This window comes from Macaca nemestrina, chromosome 1 (assembly GCF_043159975.1).
Source record: "Macaca nemestrina isolate mMacNem1 chromosome 1, mMacNem.hap1, whole genome shotgun sequence".
Classification (NCBI taxonomy): domain Eukaryota; kingdom Metazoa; phylum Chordata; class Mammalia; order Primates; family Cercopithecidae; genus Macaca; species Macaca nemestrina.
This window is the reverse complement of record NC_092125.1, coordinates 128,209,739-128,230,603: the sequence shown is the minus strand read 5'-3', so window position 1 is coordinate 128,230,603 and position 20,865 is coordinate 128,209,739. Positions and strand designations below refer to the sequence as shown.

The 20,865-nt window shown below is 35.2% G+C and overlaps 1 long non-coding RNA gene across 1 annotated transcript; it reads left to right on the top strand.

The window, feature by feature from the left end:
• The first annotated feature begins 16,362 nt into the window (after positions 1–16,362).
• LOC139356751 (uncharacterized) lies at positions 16,363–19,280 on the top strand. Its single transcript, XR_011609140.1, has 3 exons — positions 16,363–16,500; positions 18,254–18,383; positions 19,190–19,280. It is a non-coding gene; the product is annotated as an uncharacterized lncRNA (long non-coding RNA).
• Positions 19,281–20,865: the final 1,585 nt, after the last annotated feature.

Below are 20,865 nucleotides of genomic sequence, written 5' to 3'. Positions count from 1 at the left end.
ACACCTTACTTCTCAGGTGACCATTCTTTCTCTCTCTGTACCTTATCAACAGGATAACAAAACGGTTGTTTCTTTCTTGGTGGTTGCTGAAGACAAAAATTGTTGTAGAAATCCAGTAATAGAGTATTAGAAGGAATAGAAATAATGTATTTAGAATACAACTACTACTAATAGCTAACATCCACTGGATGCTTATAAGTACTGCTCCCAATGGTTTACATGTTTTCAATTCTTTTAACATTTTATCAGATTAATATTACCTTTGCCACAATTGTGAATACTACAATAACTCTAAAGTACATTTATTGTTCTTTTGTAAGACCCTTATTTAACCGCCAGTAAGCCTGAGGAAATGAGATTTATGAAAGTATTCTTATAAGAGTAATAATTTTGGCCTGGTACAGTGGCTTACCCCTGTAATCCCAGCACTTTGGGAAGCTGAGGTGGGTGGATCACAAGGTCAGGAGTTTGTGACCAGCCTGACCAACATGGTGAAACCGTGTCTTTATTGAAAATACAGAATTTAGCTGGGAGTGGTGGTGCGTGCCTGGAATCCCAGCTACTCGGGGGGCTGAGGCAGGAGGATTGCTTGAACCCTGGAGGCGGAGTTTGCAGTAAGCTGAGATTGCACCACTGCACTCCAGCCACTCCAGTCTGGGCAACAGAGTGAGACTCCATGTCGGGGAAAAAAAAAAAAAAAGTAATAATTTCAAGGCCTATACATGACATAATATAAACAAGGTCTTTGCTACACTCACATGAAAAGAAATTGGTTACTAATATATTACTTGGATCAGATAACTGACAGCCTGTTACCCAGGCTGGAGTGCAGAAAATATTAAATCTTAATGTAACATTTGAAATGTGACATACTCTGACTTATAGCTCCTGTCCAGCATCAGTTGAAGCCACACCAGCTTTTTCAATTCAGCCACATTGCACTCACATGCCTCTGTATCTGTCAAACTCTTTGTTTCTGAGCCTTTTCAGATTCTGCTTCTTATTTAGAATGTTCCCCAAGTTAAACCCACATATTGGGGTCTGTATTTCCTCTAAGGTGGTGGATTAGAGGCATTGCTAGCATACCTCTCTCACTTGAAAGGGATAAATACTGTGTAGAGATTCACATTCTGAACTTTTTTTCAAGAAGGGACACAGGAACTGCACAGTAACACCAAAGAAATCTACGGACCCTTTAAAGGAAGGAGGTGGTTGTAGCCTACACTGTGAGTCACAAGAAGGGCTGCAAGTCCCAGGAGTATAAGAAAAAAAAGAGTTTCCTTCTGGGATACATACGCTGATCAAGGACCCTGAAAGTCCAGAACATGGGAGAAGGCCCTAACCCCACCCAGTTCAGGAACGGACTTGCAGAGGGTAGCGTGATATAAAAGTAGGAGCAACGGTGGAAAGAACCTTGCATGCACTCTCAAATCCCAAATGACCAAGGACAACCATTCCTTACTGTTTCTGTCATGGGGATCTTGCAGAGGACAGCAAAAAATTCAGTTGGTGTCATAGGTTGAAAGAATCTCACAATGGAGTTCATGATATAACCTTGGGTGGGGAAGAACTCACTTGACCAGGCCAGGGTTGAGGAGAGTGAAAAGTGGGCTGCAAGTGCAGAAGGCATGAGTGCAGGAACTGTGGGTTCAGGCACCTTGAGTACAAGAGCAGGTGGCCCAGCTTTACAGCAGACAGGGAGGGGGGTGTGATGCGAAAGTTGTGGTCCGAATCTTGCAGGGAAAGCTTGTGACTCCCAGCAGTAGTAGCAAGTTCTGATTATAGGCTGAATGGAACTCAGCTTGCTGCTGACAGTGGAAAACTGTAGGAGTGGATCTCCTTCCCCAAGTGCATTATAACTGTGGGACTTACCACGGCCTACTACTCCTCACTCCCTGCACAAACTCTTCTGTGCAGCAGAGGCAGCAACGCTTTTCTCTGGAACATCAACCCAGTGGTCTGAGACAAACTCCCATCCCCCAACACCCAGAGGTGCTGCTGCTTGCCCTGCACAAAGAGATTCAGAGTACAAATCCACCCTATACAGTCCCCTCCTGGCTTTTCCCCACCACCCACCCTGATAGCTTAACACAAAGGACAGAATCCCTTGGGAGCTACATCCACCCGCCCGCCACCCCCAACCCAATTGCCTGAGAAACCAGAGTACCCAGTCTGAGTAATGTAAGACAAGCAAAAATCCCACTGCTACTACCATAGCTAGTGTTCTTTTGCAAGCACCACCTCCTGGATGGAAGACAACCACAAAACTTCATTATGGTATCTCCTGGTAAAATTACACTGTGACCAAGGAAGAGAAAACAGCTGCACAATCTCACCTATCACCACCGCCTGCTCCACTCTGGCTAACTGGAAGGTCCTGAGTCTGTACATATGATCAGTTTATTACTACTATAATCAGCATTCAAGAAAGCAACACACTAAGTCTATCAATAAACAAGGTATTTCACAGAGGCTGTGTCACTCCCCTGCCACTCCATTAGAGCTGGGGCTGCTACCCATTGCTGGGAAACTTGAGGATGGGTCACGTCACCGGATTCCTTGCAGACATTCACCAATGGCAGCCTGGAGTGTGGCAACCTCACTGGGCAGCTAGACCCAGATAAGCAACAACACTAACAGTAGTGTGGCTCCCAGAGACTCCTGCTCCTAGGTGGAGTGCACCCTATCAAAAGAACACCCCGTGGGACAAAAGAATTTAGATGGCAGGCCTTGACCACCAGATTCATCTACTAGTAGAAAGCTTCCTTCAGCAGAGGCAAAATTGAAGTGCTGGGCTCAGCGGGGAAACTCTTCAACTCTGTTTCAACAGTCAGACAGCCCTTGCGTGCTTAAAGGGTCTTGAAAAAGAGGAAGTATTTTCTACCTTGTCCACCACTGTAGGCACAGTTGGGGCTTCTCCCATAGGAGCTTGGCACAGATGCAATTATAGACAGCCTTTCTGAAACACATCCATGTGACTGCATCCCCACAGGAGGAGTGCCTTCAAGGTTCAGGTTTGCATGAAAAAGAGTCACAATTCCTCTCTCTTTGGAAAACCAACATTACTTTAGATGAAAAGAGGTGCCTTTCTGATCTAAACAGCAAGAGTCCTGACATAGGAACATGTCTGAGAGGTCGATAACTCTCCTGCTGACCTGACAGGGGAGCTGAGGTAGCTCCAACTCTTCCCCCTACTAAGGCTTCAGCGCAATTCACTAACAGCTACTCCAGCCATCTCTGTCAAGGCTGGGACTTCATTTACACACCTGCTTTAGCCACACCCAGTACCTACTCAGAGACACTTTCCCCTACTGGCCTGAAGCCAGAATCCTCAAACTGGGGAAAGTAAATAAATAAAAGTGGGCAAACCACAGGAGAATGAGATTAAGCTTTCGGAGATCTCAATCATTTCAATCTGATAGGGAATAGTAAACTTTTTCACACGTTGTTTGTTACTACCACCAGGATATGAGAAAACCATTGCATTAGAGTATTCTCACACTGCTATAAAGACAGACCTGAGACTGGCTAATTTGCAAAGATATGAGGCTTAATTAGCACATGACTCTGCAGGCAGTGCAGGTGGTTCTGGGGAGGCCTCAGGAAACTTACCATCATGGCAGAAGGTGAAGGGGAAGCAAGCACATTTTCACATGGCCAGCAAGAGAAAGAGATAGTGAAAGGGGAGGTTCTACACATTTTCAAACAACCAGATCTTGTAAGAACTCTACCACAAGAAAGCATTAGGGGGCGGATGCTTAATCATTAGAAACCACCTCCATGATCCAATTATTTCCCATTAGTCTGGGTGACAGAGTGAGACTTCACCTCAAAAAACAAACAAACAAACAAATAAATAAATAAAACAAGGTCTTCACCGAGGCATACAGTCATTAGGCTATCTAAAGTCAACATGAAGGCAAAAATTCTAAAAGCAGTAAAACGAAAGCATCAGATAACCTACAAAGGAAAACCTCTCAGACTTACAACAGATTTATTAGCAAAAATCTTACAAGCCAGAAAGAATTGGGGTCTTATTTTCAACCTCTTTAAACAGAACAACTCTTAGCCAAAAATTGTGTATTCTGAAAAACTAAGTTTTATAAAAGAAGAAATAAAATCATTATCAGACAAACATGTTGAGGGAATTTGTCACTGTCAAAGCAGCACACTATGAGAAATGCTAGGCCGGGCACTGTGGCCCACAGCTGTAATCCCAACACTTTGGGAGGTCAAGGTGGGTGGATAACTTGAGGTCAGGAATTTGAGAACAGCCTGGCCAACGCTGTGAAAAACCATCTCTACTAAAAATACAAAAATTAACCGGGCGTGGTGGCATGCACCTGTAATCCTAGCTACTCAGGAGGCTGAGGCATGAGACTCGCTTGAACCCAGGAGGCGGAGATTACAGTGAATCAAGCAAGATAGCACCACTGAACTCCACCTTGGGTGACACAGTGATGTAGGAAAAAATAAAGAAGAAGAAGAAAAAGCAGAAATGCTAAAAGGAGTTCTAAGACTTGAAACAAAAGCCTGATACGCACCAAAACAAAACCTTTTAAAAGCATAAAACTCACAGGCCTATAAAACAATAACACAGTAAGAAAAAAAAAAAAAAAAACTAGGTAACAATCACCAAAAAAACAGAACAGTGCCTCATATCTCAATAATTGCATTGAAAGCAAATGGCCTAAACATTTCACTTAAAAGATACAAAATTTTGGAATGGATAAAATGTCAAAATCCAAATATCTCTTGCCTTTGAGAAACTCACTAAACACAGAGGATTAATAGAAATTCAAGGTAAAATTGTGAAAAAGGGCATTTCATACAAATAGAAATAAAAGCAAGGAGGAACAGCTACTCTTATGTTAGACAAAACAGACTTCAAAGCAACAACAGTAAAAAAGACAAAGATGATCACTATATAATGATTAAAAAAATCAATCCAACAAGAAGATTTTATAATCTTAAAGGTATATGTACCTAACATTGGAGTTTTTACCTTCATAAAATAACTACTACTGTACCTAATTCATGTGATAGGCGGCAAAATAGTAATAGTGGGAGACTTCAATACACCAATGACAGCACTAGACAGACCTTTGAGAGAGAAAGTCACGAGAAAAACAATGGACTTAAATGACGAGCTAGAAAAAGTGGACTTAATGAATATTTACAGAACATTCTACCCAGGATCTGAAGAATATAGAATCTTCTCATCAGCACATGAAACATTCTCCAAGATAGACCATATAATAGGCTACAAAACAAGTCTCAACACATTTTAAAAAATATGAAATCATGTCAAGTATCTTCTCAGAAAACAGGAATAAAACTAGGTATCAACTCCAAAAGGAACCCCTAAAACTATGAAAATACATAGAAATTAAATTATCTGCTTCTCATTGATACCTGGGTTAACAATGAAATCAAGAAGGATATTGAAAAATTCTTCTAATTGAATAATAAATAGTGAGACAAGTTATAAAACCTCTAGAATACAGCAAAAAACAGTGCTAAGAGGATAGTTTATAGTGCTAAATGCCTGCGTCAAAAAATCTGAAAGAATACAAATTGACAACTCAATGTCACACCTCAAGGAATTGGAAAAAAACTAGAACAAACTAAACCTAAAGGTAGAAGAAATAACAAAGATTAGAACAGAAGTAAATGAAATTCAAACAAAAAAAAAATAAGGTCAATGAAAGAAAAAGCTGGTTCTTTTAAAAAAAAATTGATACACCATTAGCTAGATTAGTCAAGAAGAGAGAAGACCCAAATGAACTCAATTAGAAATATAACTGAAGACATTACGTTTGACAAAAAAATTATTTGAGACTTCTATGAACGTTTTTGTGTGCACAAACTAGAAAACCTATGAACGTTTTTGTGTGCACAAACTAGAAAACCTAGAGGAAATGGACAAATTCCTGGAAATATACAATTCTTTCAGGTTAAATCAGAAAGAAATAGAAACCTTGAACAGCCTAATAACAAGCAGAGGAACTGAATTAATAATTAAAAAATTGTCAATAATTTAAAGAAAAGTTCAGGACCACATGGATTCACAGCCAAATTCTAGCAGACATTCAAGGAAGGGATTGATACCAATCCTACTGAAACTATTCCAAAAGATTGAAAAGGAGAGAATCCTCTCTAAATCATTCTATGAAACCAGCATTACCCTGATACAAAACCAGAAAGGGACACAACAACAACAAAATAAAACTACAGACAGTTTTCCTGATGAGTTTAGATGTAAAAATCCTTTCCATAACTAAATATTAGCTAACTGAATCCAACAGCACTTCATCATAATCAACTTATTTCCATCTCAAGGATGCCAGGATGGTTTCATGTATGTAAGTTTATAAATGTGATACATCGCATAAGCAGAATTAAAAACCAAAACTATGGAATCATTTTAATAGATGCAGAAAAGCATTTGACAAAATCCAGTACGGCTTAAAATAAAAAACTTTCAACAAACTAGGCATGGAAGAATTAAAGCCATATATGGCACACCCATGGCTAACATCCTAGTGAATGTGAAAAAAATTGAAAGCATTCCCTCTGAAAACAGAAATAAGAAAAGGATGCCCACTTTCATCACTTCTATTCAGAATAATTCTGGAAGTACCAGCTAGAGTAATAAGACCAGAGAAAGAAAAACAAAAACAAAAACAAAAAACTAGAGCATTCAAATTGGAAAAGAGGAATTGAAATTATTAGTGTTCGCAGAGGTGATCGTACACCTAGAAAGCCCTAAAGACTGCTTCAACAGACGCTTATATTTGATAAACAAATACAGTAAAATTTCAGGTTTCAAAATCAATGTACACAAAACAGTAACACTGCTATACACCACCAACAACCAAGCTGAGAATTAAATAAAAAACTCGGTCCCATTTACAAAATCTTTAAATAAATATAATAAAATAATATACCTGGTAATATATCTAATCAAGGATGTAAAAAAAAAAAATCTCTACAAGGAGACTAACAAAACACAGTTGAAAGAAATCATAGGTGACACAAACAAATGGAAACACACTCCATGCTCACAGATTGGAAGAATCGATATTGTGAAAGTGATCATGCTGCCCAAAGTAATCTATAGATTCAATGCAATTTCCATAAAAATACCAACATCATTTTTCAGAGAATTAGAAAAACAATCCTAAAATTCACATGGAACCACAAAAGAATCCAAATAACCAAAGCAATCTTAAGCAAAATGTACAAATCTGGATACATTAGATTACCAGACTTCAAATTATATTACAAGACTGGTTACCAAAGCAACATGATGCTGATATAAAAGTAGGCACATAGACCAATGGAACAGAATGGAGAACACAGAAATTAAGGCAAATAAGTACAACCATCTGGTCTTTGGCACAGCTTACAAAAGCATATATTGAGAAATGGGAACTCTGCTTGATAAATAGTGCTGGGAAACTGGCAAACCACATGTCAAAGAGTGAAACTGGATCCCTATCTCTTATCATATACAAACATCAATGCAAGATGGATCAGAGTTGAATCTAATATGTGCAACCATAAAAATTCTAGATGACAACATTAAGAAAACTCTTTTATAAATTGGCCTAAGCAAATAATTCATGACTAAGATGCTCAAAGTAAATGCAACAGAAACAAAAATAAATAAATGAGATTAATGATTAAACTAAAAAGTTTCTGCACAGCAAAAGAAATAGTCAACAGAGTAAACAGACAAGCCACCAAATGGGACAAAATATTTGCAAACTACACATCTGACAAATGACTAGTATCGACAATCTATGAAAAACGCAAACAAATCACCAAGAAAAAACAAATAATTCAAATTAAAAGTGCGTAAAAACTTGAATAGACATTTCTTGAAAAAAGGTGAATGGTCAACAAATATATGAAAATTGTTCAACTTCACTAATCAGGGAAATGCAAATTAAAATCACACCTCACTTCTGCAAGAATAATCATTATTAAAAAGTCAAAAAACATTAGATCTTGCCATGGACATGGAGAAAAGGCAATACTTATACACTTTTGATGGGAATATAAATAAGTACAACCTCTATGGAAAAGAGTGTGGAGATTCCTTAAAGAATTAAAGTAGAACTAGCATTCAATACAACAATCCCACTACTGGGTATCACCCTAAGAAAAAGAAGTCATATGAAAAAGATACCTGCACACATATGTTTAGAGAAGCACAATTCACAAGTGAATAGACATGGAACCAACCTAAGTGCCCATTGGCTAATAAGTGGGTAAAGAAAAAGTGGCATATGTACACCGTGAAATAATACTCAACCATTAAAAGGAACAAAATAATGGTTTTTACAGCAATTTGGATGGAGCTGGAGGTCATTATTCCAAGTGAAGCAACACAGGCATAGAAGTCCAAAAACTGTATGTTCTCATTATAAGTGGAAGCTAGTTATGAGTACACAGCAGCATGACGAGTAATATAACGGACTTTATAGATTCTTAAAGGGGAGGGTGAGAAGGGGGCCAGGGACAAAAAGCTGCACATTAGGTACAATGTGCTCTACTCAGGTGATAGATGCACTAAAATGTCAGAATTCACAACTGTATAATTGATCCATGTAACAGAAAACTACTTGTACCCTAAAGAAATTAAAGTAAAATAAATAAATTTTAAAAATGACATAAGAAAACAAATTGTGGATTGAAGAAGGAGGTTAGATTGTCAGGTTATAATATTTGAAACTTTGAGAGTTTTAAGAAGCTATAATCAGAGAATTGGAGATATACATTAAGATGTAATTGATATAACAAAGCAGCCTTGTAGGCATAATTAATACTTCGAATATCAGGAACAGTAAGAATTAAGTGAATATTAATAGGCAAATATGTTGCGATATTATGCCAAAAATACATATCTAAACACACCCTTATGTCTGCACAGCAGAAAATACATTGTAAATATTAAAAGAAAAATAAATAAATATAATGTTACAGTTTTTAAAAATCACAGGAACCAAAGCAAGACAGATTAATCTTTTATATAAGGCAGTATCTGTGTAATTAAGTGTTTATATAGCTGAAGAGATTTAAAAGAAATAGCAGAAGTAATAGTGTTTACATTTGCTGAGGCAATTCAATAGAAATAAATAACAAGCATTACCACTTGTATCTGCCATTCACAGTGTAAATGCTTTACTTTCAAACATCACAATAATGTTTTTCCTTAGATACATATCTTCTTCATAATATATATTTCATTAAATTGAAATTTTAAAATGTGAATGGTTTGCTGAAGTTCAGAAAACTACGTGGCAGAAATATGTTTGAGTCTTTATAATCTAATTTTAAAGAGCAGCCATGATATAGAGTAAGAAAAGTGAATCAAGAGTAAAACTTCACATTGTTGAATGGGAAATTGGGCATAACACATAAAAATTTGGGGGTTTGTTCTAGATAAAATAATTTATAAGACCCTCTTCAATTATCTAATTAGTGCTGATAAAATGTTTTTGTTTCACATATTATTTGATTTCTTAAAAAATTATTTCATAGCTTTGGTAGAATTATTGATGTATTGGCTTACTTTTTCTAATTGTGAAAGTTCAAAGTTATAATACATAAATTTTCAACCACTCTTTTAAGGATTAGCAAATGATTTGTTAAAGGACTTGACAGTCAATCTTTGAAGAATGTGGGTGATACAATTTCTGCTGCAATTATTTAATTTTTCTGTTATGGCTTCAATGCAGTCATTGATAATCTATACGTGGCTGTGTTCCTATAAAACTTTATTTACAAAATCAGGTAGTCAATTAAATGAGCTATGATTTGCTAATTCATAATAACACACATTGAATATAAATAGATAAGCAGTTCTACCTGAATAAGACAATTTTGTAATGTGAAGTAATTTAATTTACTAGAAATATAATAAAATATGCTTTAAGACAATGTATGTGACAAGTATTAGTAAACTATATCATTTAGATTAAACCACATTTAATTAGGGTACTTCTTATTAAGAATAAACAAAATTGTTGGTGTTTTTAGTAAGATAAATTATCCAAAATTTACAATGAATGCAAAGAATACAGCATGTTCTGCCCTCACGCTGTGTGTTGCTTAATTTTCTTCCATCTAAACGTTATCTAATTATCTATTTAATTATCTAGGGGAGTTAATTTTTGTTTTATTTTGCTGTTTGCTGTTAAGTGAAGACTCTCATTCTGTGAATTTTCAGAGTAACTTGTACTTCTTCCCATAGCAGCATGTTTTGTCAGCTAAAAAAATAAATTTGGAGATTATGATTATATTTTCTGGTAGGACATCATTCAGTTTTGTCTCCAACTTGAAATACCGTTTCTGATTAAATATATAATCCCTAATGCATCTAATTTTCCTTTGTTCTAGGTTGACTAACTTATTAGTTCTCTCATTAATGAACTATTATAATAAATGATTTCAAACTATTCATTTTGTATTTGTATGAAGAGATATTTTGAGCATTTTTAAACATTTAAAACATTCCACTTTAGCAATATTTGACATTTTTAAGGTTTTAATATGTTTTAAAACGAGATACATGTAATATTTTGTCTTGTGAGCCCTAAAACCCATGGTTCTTAAACTTTCTTGGTCAGAAAACCTTGAATTAATGGATGGGGAATAAGAGCTCTATTTCTAGAAAATGTAGTTACTCACAATTACACTAAGTTTCCTTTCCTCCTCCCTGAATCTCATTTTTAAAATATTGACTTAAAGAATGTTGAGATGGGCTTTAATGCCCATGTAGAAAACGGATGTGGAATCTATTTAATTTCCTAAAATGCACTCTTTCAGCTTTATATTTGCAGTATTCATCATACCTTTTGAGATAGCTACACTTTACAAATTTCACATTTATATGCTTCTTACTTCAAATTCATATCGTTTAATTTACTTAAGAGAGAAATAACTGCTATAGTGTTTCATCTTCCTAAAATACATGTAATTAAACAATAAAGAAAAGCTGATATCAAATTAAGACATATTTGTAGAATTTTATGCATTAAATGTATCCAAAAATAAATGGGGCAGACACATTTATTTCAAAGGTATCTCATCTTCTGTCTATACATCCAACGTCAGTTAATCAGTGAAGAGTAGTGTCTGTTAAATATGTTTCAGACATTTACAGTGGGATGAACTGGAGTCTTTTCAGGTTCACGAATTTTTGTTTTGTTTTGTCTTAAAATGTAAATCTTTTAATTTTTTAAATTATATTTTAAGTTCTAGGGTACATGTTCACAACGTGCAGGTTTGTTACATATGTATATACGTGCAATGTTGGTGTGCTGTACCCATTAACTCATCATTAAATTAGGTGTACCCCTAATGTTATCCCTTCTCCCTCCCCCTACCTCATGACAGGCCCCAGTGTGTTATGTTCCCCACCCTGTGTCCAAGTGTACTCATTGTTCAATTCCTACCTATGAGTGAGAACATGCAGTGTTTGGTTTTCTGTCCTTGAGATAGTTTGCTCAGAATAATGGTTTCCAGCTTCATCCATGTCCCTACAAAGAACATGCACCCATCTTTTTTTATGGCTGCATAGTATTCCATGGTGTGTATATGCCACATTTTCTTAATCCAGTCTATCGTTGATGGAAATTTGAGTTGGTTCCAACTCTTGGTTATTGTGAATAGTGCCACAATAAACATACTTGTGTATGTGTCTTTATAGCAGTATGATTTATAATCCTTTGGGTATATACCCAGTAATGGGATGGCTAAGTCAAATGGTATTTCTAGTTCTAGATCCTTGGGGAATTGCCACACTGTCTTCCACAATGGTTGAACTAGTTTACAGTCCCACCAACAGTGTAAAAGTTTTCCTATTTCTCCACATTCTCTTCAGCACCTGCTGTTTCCTGATTTTTTAATGATCGCCATTCTAAGTGGTGTGAGATGGTATCTCATTGTGGTTTTGATTTGCATTTCTCTGATGGCCGGTGATGAGCATTTTTTCATGTGTCTGTTGGCTGCATAGATGCCTTCTTTTGAGAAGTGTCTGTTCATATCCTTTGCCCACTTTTTGATTGGGTTGTTTGATTTTTATCTTGTAAAATTGTTTAAGTTCTTTGTAGATTCTAGATATTAGCCCTTTGTCAGATGGGTAGATTGTACAAATTTTCTCCCATTCTGTAGGTCGGCTGTTCACTCTGATGGTAGTTTCTTTTGCTGTGCAGAAGCTCTTTAGTTTAATTAGATCCCATTTGTCAATTTTGGTTTTTGTTGCCATTACTTTTGGTGTTTTAGTCATGAAGTCCTTTCCCATGTCTATGTCCTGAGGTATTGCCTAGGTTTTCTTCTAGAATTTTTATGGTTTTAGGTCTAACATTTAAGTCTTTAATCTATCTTGAATTAATTTTTGTATCAGATGTAAGGAAGGGATCCAGTTTCAGCTTTCTACATATGGCTAGCCAGTTGTCCCAGCACCATTTATTAAATAGGGAATCCTTTCCCCATTTCTTGTTTTTGTCAGGTTTGTCAAAGATCAGATGGTTGTAGATGTGTGGTATTGTTTCTGAGGGCTCTGTTCTGTTCCGTTGATCTATATATCTGTTTTGGTCCCAGTACCATGCTGTTTTGGTTACTGTAGCCTTGTAATATAGTTTGAAGTCAGGTAGTGTGATGCTTCCAGGTTTGTTCTTTTGGCTTAGGATTGTCTTGGCAATGCAGGCTCTTTTTTGGTTCCATAAGAAGTTTAAAGTAGTTTTTTTCCAATTCTGTGAAGAAAGTCATTGGTGGTTCAATGGGGATGACATTCAGTCTTTAAATTTCCTTGGACAGTATAGCCATTTTCACAATATTGATTCTTCCTATCCATGAGCATGGAATGTTCTTCCTTTTGTTTGTGTACTCTTTTATTTTGTTGAGCTGTGGTTTATAGTTCTCCTTGAAGAGGTCCTTCACATCCCTTGTAAGTTGGATTCCTAGGTATTTTATTCTTTTTGAAGCAATTGTGAATGGGAGTTCACTCATGATTTGGCTCTCTGTTTGTCTGTTATTGGTGTAGAGGAATGCTTGTGATTTTTGCGCATTGATTTTGTATCCTGAGACTTTGCTGAAGTTGCTTATCAGCTTAAGGAGATTTTGGGCTGAGATAATGGAGTTTTCTAAACACACATTTGTGTCATCTGCAAACAGGGACAATTTGACTTCCTCTTTTCCTAATTGAATACCGTAAAAGGTAAATTTCTTTCTCCTGCCTGATTGCCCTGGCCAGAACTTCCAACACTGTGTTGAATAGGAGTGGTGAGAGAGGGCATTCATGTCTTGTGCCAGTTTTCAAAGGGAATGCTTCGAGTTTTTGCTCATTCAGTATGATATTAGCTGTGGGTTTGTCATAAATAGTTCCTATTATTTTGAGGTATGTCCCATCAATACCTAGTTTATTGAGAGATTTTAGCATGAAGTGCTCTTGAATTTTGTCAAAGGCCTTTTCTGCATCTATTGAGATAATCATATGGTTTTTGTCTTTGGTTCTGTTTATATGATGGATTACGTTTATTGATTTGCATATGTTAAACCAGCCTTGCATCCCAGGCATGAAGCCAACTTGATCATGGTGGATAAGCTTTTCAACGTGCTGCTGGATTCCATTTGCCAGTATTTTACTGAGGATTTTTGCATCGATGTTCATCAGGGATATTGGTCTAAAATTCTCTTTTTCTTTTTGCTGTGTCTCTCCTAGGTTTTGGTATCAGGATGATGCTGGCCTCATAAAATGAGTTAGGGAGGATTCCCTCTTTTTATATTGTTTGGAATAGTTTCAGAAGGAAAGATATCAGCTCCTCTTTGTACCTCTTGTAGAATTCAGCTGTGAATCTGTCTGGTCCTGGACTTTTTTTGTTGGTAGGCTATTAATTATTGTCTCAATTTTAGAGTCTGTTATTGGTCTATTCAGGGATTCAACTTATTCCTGGTTTAGTCTTGAGAGGGTGTATGTGTCCAGGAATTTATCCATTTCTTCTAGATTTTCTAGTTTATTTGCATAGAGATATTTATAGTATTCTCTGATGATGGTTTGTGTTTCTGGGGGATCTGTGGTGATATCCCCTTTATCATTTTTTATTGCTTCTATTTGGTCTATTTGATTCTTCTCTTTTCTTCTTTATTAGTCTTGCTAGCGGTCTACCAATTTTGTTGATCTTTTCAAAAAACCAGCTCCTGGATTCATTGATTTTTTTGAAGTGTTTTTTGGTGTCTCTATCTCCTTCAGTTCTGCTCTGATCTTAGTTATTTCTTGCCTTCTGCTAGCTTTTGAATGTGTTTGCTCTTGCTTCTCTAGGTCTTTTAATTGTGATGTTAGTGTGTTGATCTTTCCTGCTTTCTCTTGTGGGCATTTAGTGATATAAAATTCCCTCTACAGACTGCTTTAAATGTGTCCCAGAGATTCCGGAATGTTGTGTTCTTGTTCCCATTGGTTTCAAAGAACATCTTTATTTCTGCCTTCATTTTGTTATGTAACCAGTAGTCATTCAGGAGCAGGTCGTTCAGTTTCCATGTAGTTGAGCGGTTTTGAGTGACTTTCTTAATCCTGAGTTCTACTTTGATTGCACTGTGGTCTGAGAGACAGTTTGTTGTGATTTCTATTCTTTTACACTTGCTGAGGAGTGCTTTACTTCCAACTATGTGGTCAATTTTGGAGTAAGTGTGATGTGGTGCTGAGAAGAATGTATATATTCTGTTGATTTGGGGTGGAGAGTTCTGTACATGTCTATTAGGGTTCATGCATTATTTTACTATCCAATATTAACTCAGGGTTTTCATCAGTTTTCTTGGAGTATGCATATGTGACAGAGATTTAAAGCTCTCTGATTGTTTTAAACACTTCCACTTTAATTTCAGTTAGCATTTATATTTTTCCTCTTAATCTCTAAGTTATTATTTAGCTGACATTTTACATTTGCCTAACTTTTCTCTCCAATTAAGCGTTAATTATATACCTTATTGGAATTATATGTATTCTTTTGTTTACAACACAATAATCTTGTGGAATTTATATGACTATTTTAGGTACACATAGAAAAGCTAATGAAATTGAAGACTGGAAATAATAATTTCAGGTGATTGTTTTGGTGTGGTTAGTGAAGAAAACAATATTATAGGAGAATAATGCAGTTTTAGTTTATTCAAAATAATAGATTCCCAAATGTGATTTAAAAAAAATCAAAATAATACTTTTCACCAAAACAGATTTGAGACTCTTATTTATATAGCACAGACATATTCCTAAATATTTTTTTTACTTTCTAACGAATACATCACAAACTGTCCTATGTTAGAAAAGTCAACAGATCATATAAGTTTTCTTCTTACCTGGATTTCTCATTGTTGGAATTGTTCAGCAGATGGCACTATGTGAATAACTCATTTAAGTTAATTTCTTGCTACTTACTCTATTTTAAATTATTTTAAGTGTGCTCCTGGGGAGTACACTTTGCTAAACATAAGGCACACTCATTCTATATTTAACGCAGAACATAATTCTTCAGTTGGCACAAAACGGATTCCTGTCTTTGAATCCCATTCCAGAAATTGAATTTCCCCTTATTATTAATGACCAAGGTATAAAATTGTACTCTGATTTCAGTAGAAGCTTTCCTGTCTTCATTTCTGTCTAAAATTATAAATTGCCTTAGGTGAGTGTCTCTTGTTTTTTGAAGTCTTTTTGAGTTCTGGAGTTCTGCTCCAGAATCCACAATTGCACTAGCTGAGCTTTCATTCTTTTGCCATATACACCTACACCAACGATCATGCTTTAATCTCTCTCTCTCTCTCTCTCTCTCTCTCTCTCTCTCTCTCTCTCTCTATATATATATATATATATATATATATATATATATATGTTTCTTGATGTTACAAAGGATATCTGGAAAGAAGTTTTAGATGGTTTCTGTTTGATAAGCTTTCAGGGTCTTCTGTTATGCTTTCATGATTCACCTTATTTGTCTGTTGGCACATCTGTGTACATGTAGAATACACCTGTTATGCTTCTACTACCTATCTGGACTTTCTTTTATGTCCCCCAAGTGTTCCTCTCTTTAAATCTTGTTCCTGGTCTCCACAAGATACAGGAAATCTCTTAACCCATTCTACAGCTGAAAAAACCTTGCACTGACAGTCAAGGAAAAAACTGTTTTAGTACTTACATAATTGGTGTTGATTTTTAAAATGAGTTCTGGAAAGTAAAATCTATCCTTGAATTCTAACCTAAAAGACAATTTTAATGATATTAATTATTGGCTTAGTGTATTGGAAAATGAGGGTTTATGTTTTACATTGTTACATTTTACATTTTTATCTTTTAGCAGATTTAACAAGCATGATATGCAATGCTGTCTAAGACCATATTATAATAAAATACAATTATTCAGAAATTAGATGGGCAAAAAAATGCTGATGAAATATAGTGACTGCAAAGATATGGAGAAATGGTTACACTCTTTATTTCTGGTAAGATAGACAATTTTTTAAATTTTACAAAATTTGTCTGTTAATTTTAACCAAAATTTAAAAGTTTCTATCCACTGAGTATGCAATTATACTTTAAAACCTTTTCCCTACCAAAATAAAAGCAATAGCATGTAGAGATTTCTTGGTAAAATGTTTATCATAGCAATATTTGTTTTTGCAGAACAAAATAGTACAAAAATTGTTAACCTTATGTATACCATAAGATATCATAAGGAAAAGAAACATATAATGTAGTCTTATTTTTATGCATTAAGCAGTTACTAACAATTAGTTAGCTCTGCATATTAGCTCAGAACATGGTTCAAGATGTATTGAATTAAAATGTTGCAAACTAACGTTATAGAATTCCCTACCTATAAAGAAAAAAATCTCCTCCTTTTTCTCTGTTTCCTCCTCCCTTTCTACCCTCTCTCTCTATGCACTCACACAGAAGGACACAAGCATACACATATATATGGATATTTGGGAGTTTAAGTGGAGATATTATGAAAAAGTATAATACATAATATATATAATAAATATACCTAAAGCTAAGGAATGTTATTAAAGGAGGTAAAAAGAAAGTTATTTTTTCTGTTGCATACAATCTGTATTGCTTAACTTTTTACAATAATGATTACTAAATCTGAAATGAAAATAGTCAATAAAATGTAAAGATAACTAAAGGAAAAAATATTTAAAAACTGATAATATGAAAGATTACAGGGATCCAGTGTTTGATAAAATAGATCTAAAGTACTTTTGTTTTGTTTTTTGGTTTTTTTTTTTTTTTGAGACGGAGTCTCGCTCTGTCGCCCAGGCTGGAGTGCAGTGGCGCGATCTCGGCTCACCGCAAGCTCCGCCTCCTGGGTTTACGCCATTCTCCTGCCTCAGCCTCCTGAGTAGCTGGGACTACAGGCGCCCGCCACCGCGCCCGGCTAATTTTTTTTTTGTATTTTTAGTAGAGACGGGGTTTCACCGTGGTCTCGATCTCCTGACCTTGTGATCCGCCCGCCTCGGCCTCCCAAAGTGCTGGGATTACAGGCGTGAGCCACCGCGCCCGGCTAAAGTACTTTTGAAAAGATTTTTATAATAACTAACAATCCCTGATTTGTCCCTTCCCACTCTCCCATTGAAATAACCAAAATACAATGTATAAACTTATGATGATACTCATTGCTAGAAATATTAATAGTTAAGAATTTGCCAATGTCTGAGAAACGGAAATTTCAACCAACCAAACGGACGATTGATGCTTATTTCAGGGACATTAGCCTTAGTGACTATGGAGTAATAAAAAACTCAATTAATACTTTTTTGAGCTGGCCATGTTTATTTGACTTTCCTATACCTTAACAATTATCTCTATTTCTAAAATTACTCCAAGATTAACATTTTTAGTAATTCTTCGTAGATTGGCAATGAAATTGGACTGGAAGATATTCAAGAGACTGGTTAATTAGATGCAAAAAGCCCTTGAATATTATTAAAGTATTAATATTTTGTCTGTCAATTATGGTGGTGGGGTTCTCTATATTTATGTTTATTTTGGATAGTTATATATCAGTCATATATTTTATTTGTGGTTTTTGAATTTATAGTCAAGTTGAGAAGTTTTAGTGATTATTTGTTGTCATTTGTGTGCTTGTTTTCTTATACAGAATCCATTTGCCCTCTCTAAAATAACCCTAACTAACTTTGTGGAAATTATCTCTTATTTATTGTATGTAACATTTGTGATTCTATAAACTAGGTGTCCTGCCCTCTTCTATTCAAGTAGTGGATATAACACTCAAGCTAGATTTATCAGATAATTTCTCCTGAAGACATACAAGTGTGAAAGATAATGGCTAAAACACATTAATTCCCATGCTGCTGCCCAGGTAAATAATTTTCATAACCTGATCTCTGAAGAATACAATTATTGAATGGATTAAGTAAACAATTGTAGCATATATACAGTTGGCCCTGCATTTTTCTGGGTTCCACATCCATGGACTCAACCAACCAGCAACTGTGGATTAAAAGTATTAAAAAAAAAAAGATAATAAAAAATACAAGAAAATAGAATGCAATTTTAAAAACAATACAGGATAACATCTATTTACATGGCATTTAGATTGTTTAGGTATTTAAATAATCTAGAAATGGTTTAAGTATGGGAGAGAATATTTGTAGGTCATATGCAAGTATTATTCCATTTTAGATGCTCAAAAGACTTGAGCATCTGTGGATTTTGATACCCACACGGGTCTGGAACCAATCCCTAGTGGATACTGAGGAACTATTGTAAATGTAATATTTTTCTTTATAATTAAAACATATCTGTATCCATTAAACAATATAGGAATATTTTATATGTTTCTACAATTTTATTTCACTCACCCAGTTATATTATAACCCTATTCCCTAGCTCATTATAAGAATTAAAATTCAGGAAAGAGAGATTCTCAGGTACAATGTGTCAGCGATACCTGTCACACTGATTATAATAAAATATTGCATTTTACATTGTTGAAAGGGCTTTGAAAAACATCTTCTACATTACAGCATCCCTGTCAAAACACTACGGCATGATGTTAGGCTGTCTTTCTTTAGGTGGATTCAAACTAGCAGGGATGATCTGAGAGTCCTTTTAACCAGTATGCAATTCAGCTTGTGACTAAATTATATTGTTTCCTTTTCACAGAGGCATGCTTGACTTCTAAAATAAATGTGACATGATGAGAGTTTTTTGAAATATTTATAAAATCCATGTTTTTTGCTTACTGTATAATAATCAAAAGATATGTATAATTCCATGGTGTTACAGTAATAATAGCTTAAATCAGATTTACCTATTTTATTGCTCTCTGAAAATATACAGAGTAACATAAATATATAACCTGCTCATTTTATGTATTCCTTTCCACTTACTAAGTAAAATTAAAAATAGAAACTTTGCAGACGCTGAGTACATGTTTAATTCACTTATCTTGATGTGATCACATAAAATATTTTATCCAAATGAAATTTCAAAGTGCCACTTTTAATTGATCAAGTGGAATATCATTTTAAATCAATTTTTATATATTTTAAAGGCTTTTGATTCAAATGCATACTAGAAAAATATTAGGGTATTCATCAAATATATTTTATAGCACAAAATGTTTTGATCTAGTCAGATGCCAAACTTTTGATATCACTATACTGAAGAACGATATAAGACATTTTTCATCTAATATTGACCAAGCACAAACAACAGAAAAAAGACATAAGAGCTTCATTTGTCAACAAGAATATTAAGGTACTAGAGTTTTATGTAAGACGGATAAAGGGTGATGATTATAGAAACTATGCATTAATAAATCTCTGCCTTAATGAATTATATATTTAAGTAACATTCATTGTGTGGCTATTATGAACTATAAAATATTCTAAGTGTGTGCATATCTATATCTATATATAGCTATATAGAGTATATCTATACCTATATATAGGTATAGATATAGGTATAGATATAGATATAGATATACTATTTTATATGATTTGGCTGTGTCCCCACTCAAATCTCTTCTTTAATTGTAGCTCCCATAATTCTCATGTGTTGTGGGAGGGACACGTTGGAAGATAATTCAATCATCAGGTCTATTTCCTTCATACTGTTCTCATGGTAGGGAGTAAGTCTTGCAAGATCTGATGGTTTTATAAGGGAAAATCCCTTCCACTTGGTTCTCATTCTCTCTCTTGTCTGCTTCCATGTAAGACGCATATTTTGCCTTCCACCATGATTGTGAGGCCTCCCGGCCACGTGGAACTATGAGTCAATTAAACTTCTTTCCTTTATAAATTACCAAGTCTTTAGTATGACTTTATCAGCAGCATGAAAATGAACTAATGCATAAACTGGTATTATATATAATATATATATACAGTAGAGAGGGGTGCTACTGTAAAGATATCTGAAAATGTGGAACCAACTTTGAAACTGGGTAACAGGCTGGAACAGTGGGAATGACTCAGAAAAAGGCTGGAAAATGTGAGGAAGTTTAGAACTTCCTAGGGACTTATTGAATGGTTTTGACCAAAATGCTGATAATTAAATCCAAGCTGTGGTGGTCTCAGATGGAGATGAGGAATTTGTTGGGAACTGGAGTAGAGATGACTCTTGCTATGTTTTATTAAAGAGAGTGGTGGCATTTTGCTCATGTCCTAGAGATTTGTGAAACTTTGAACTTGAGGAAAATGATTTAAGGTATCTGACAGAAGAAATTTCTAAGCAGCAAAGCATTCAAGAAGTGACTTGGGTGCTATTAAAAGCATTCAGTTCTAAAGGAAACAGAGCATAAAAGTTCAGAAAATTTGCAGCCTGCTGCTGTAATAGAA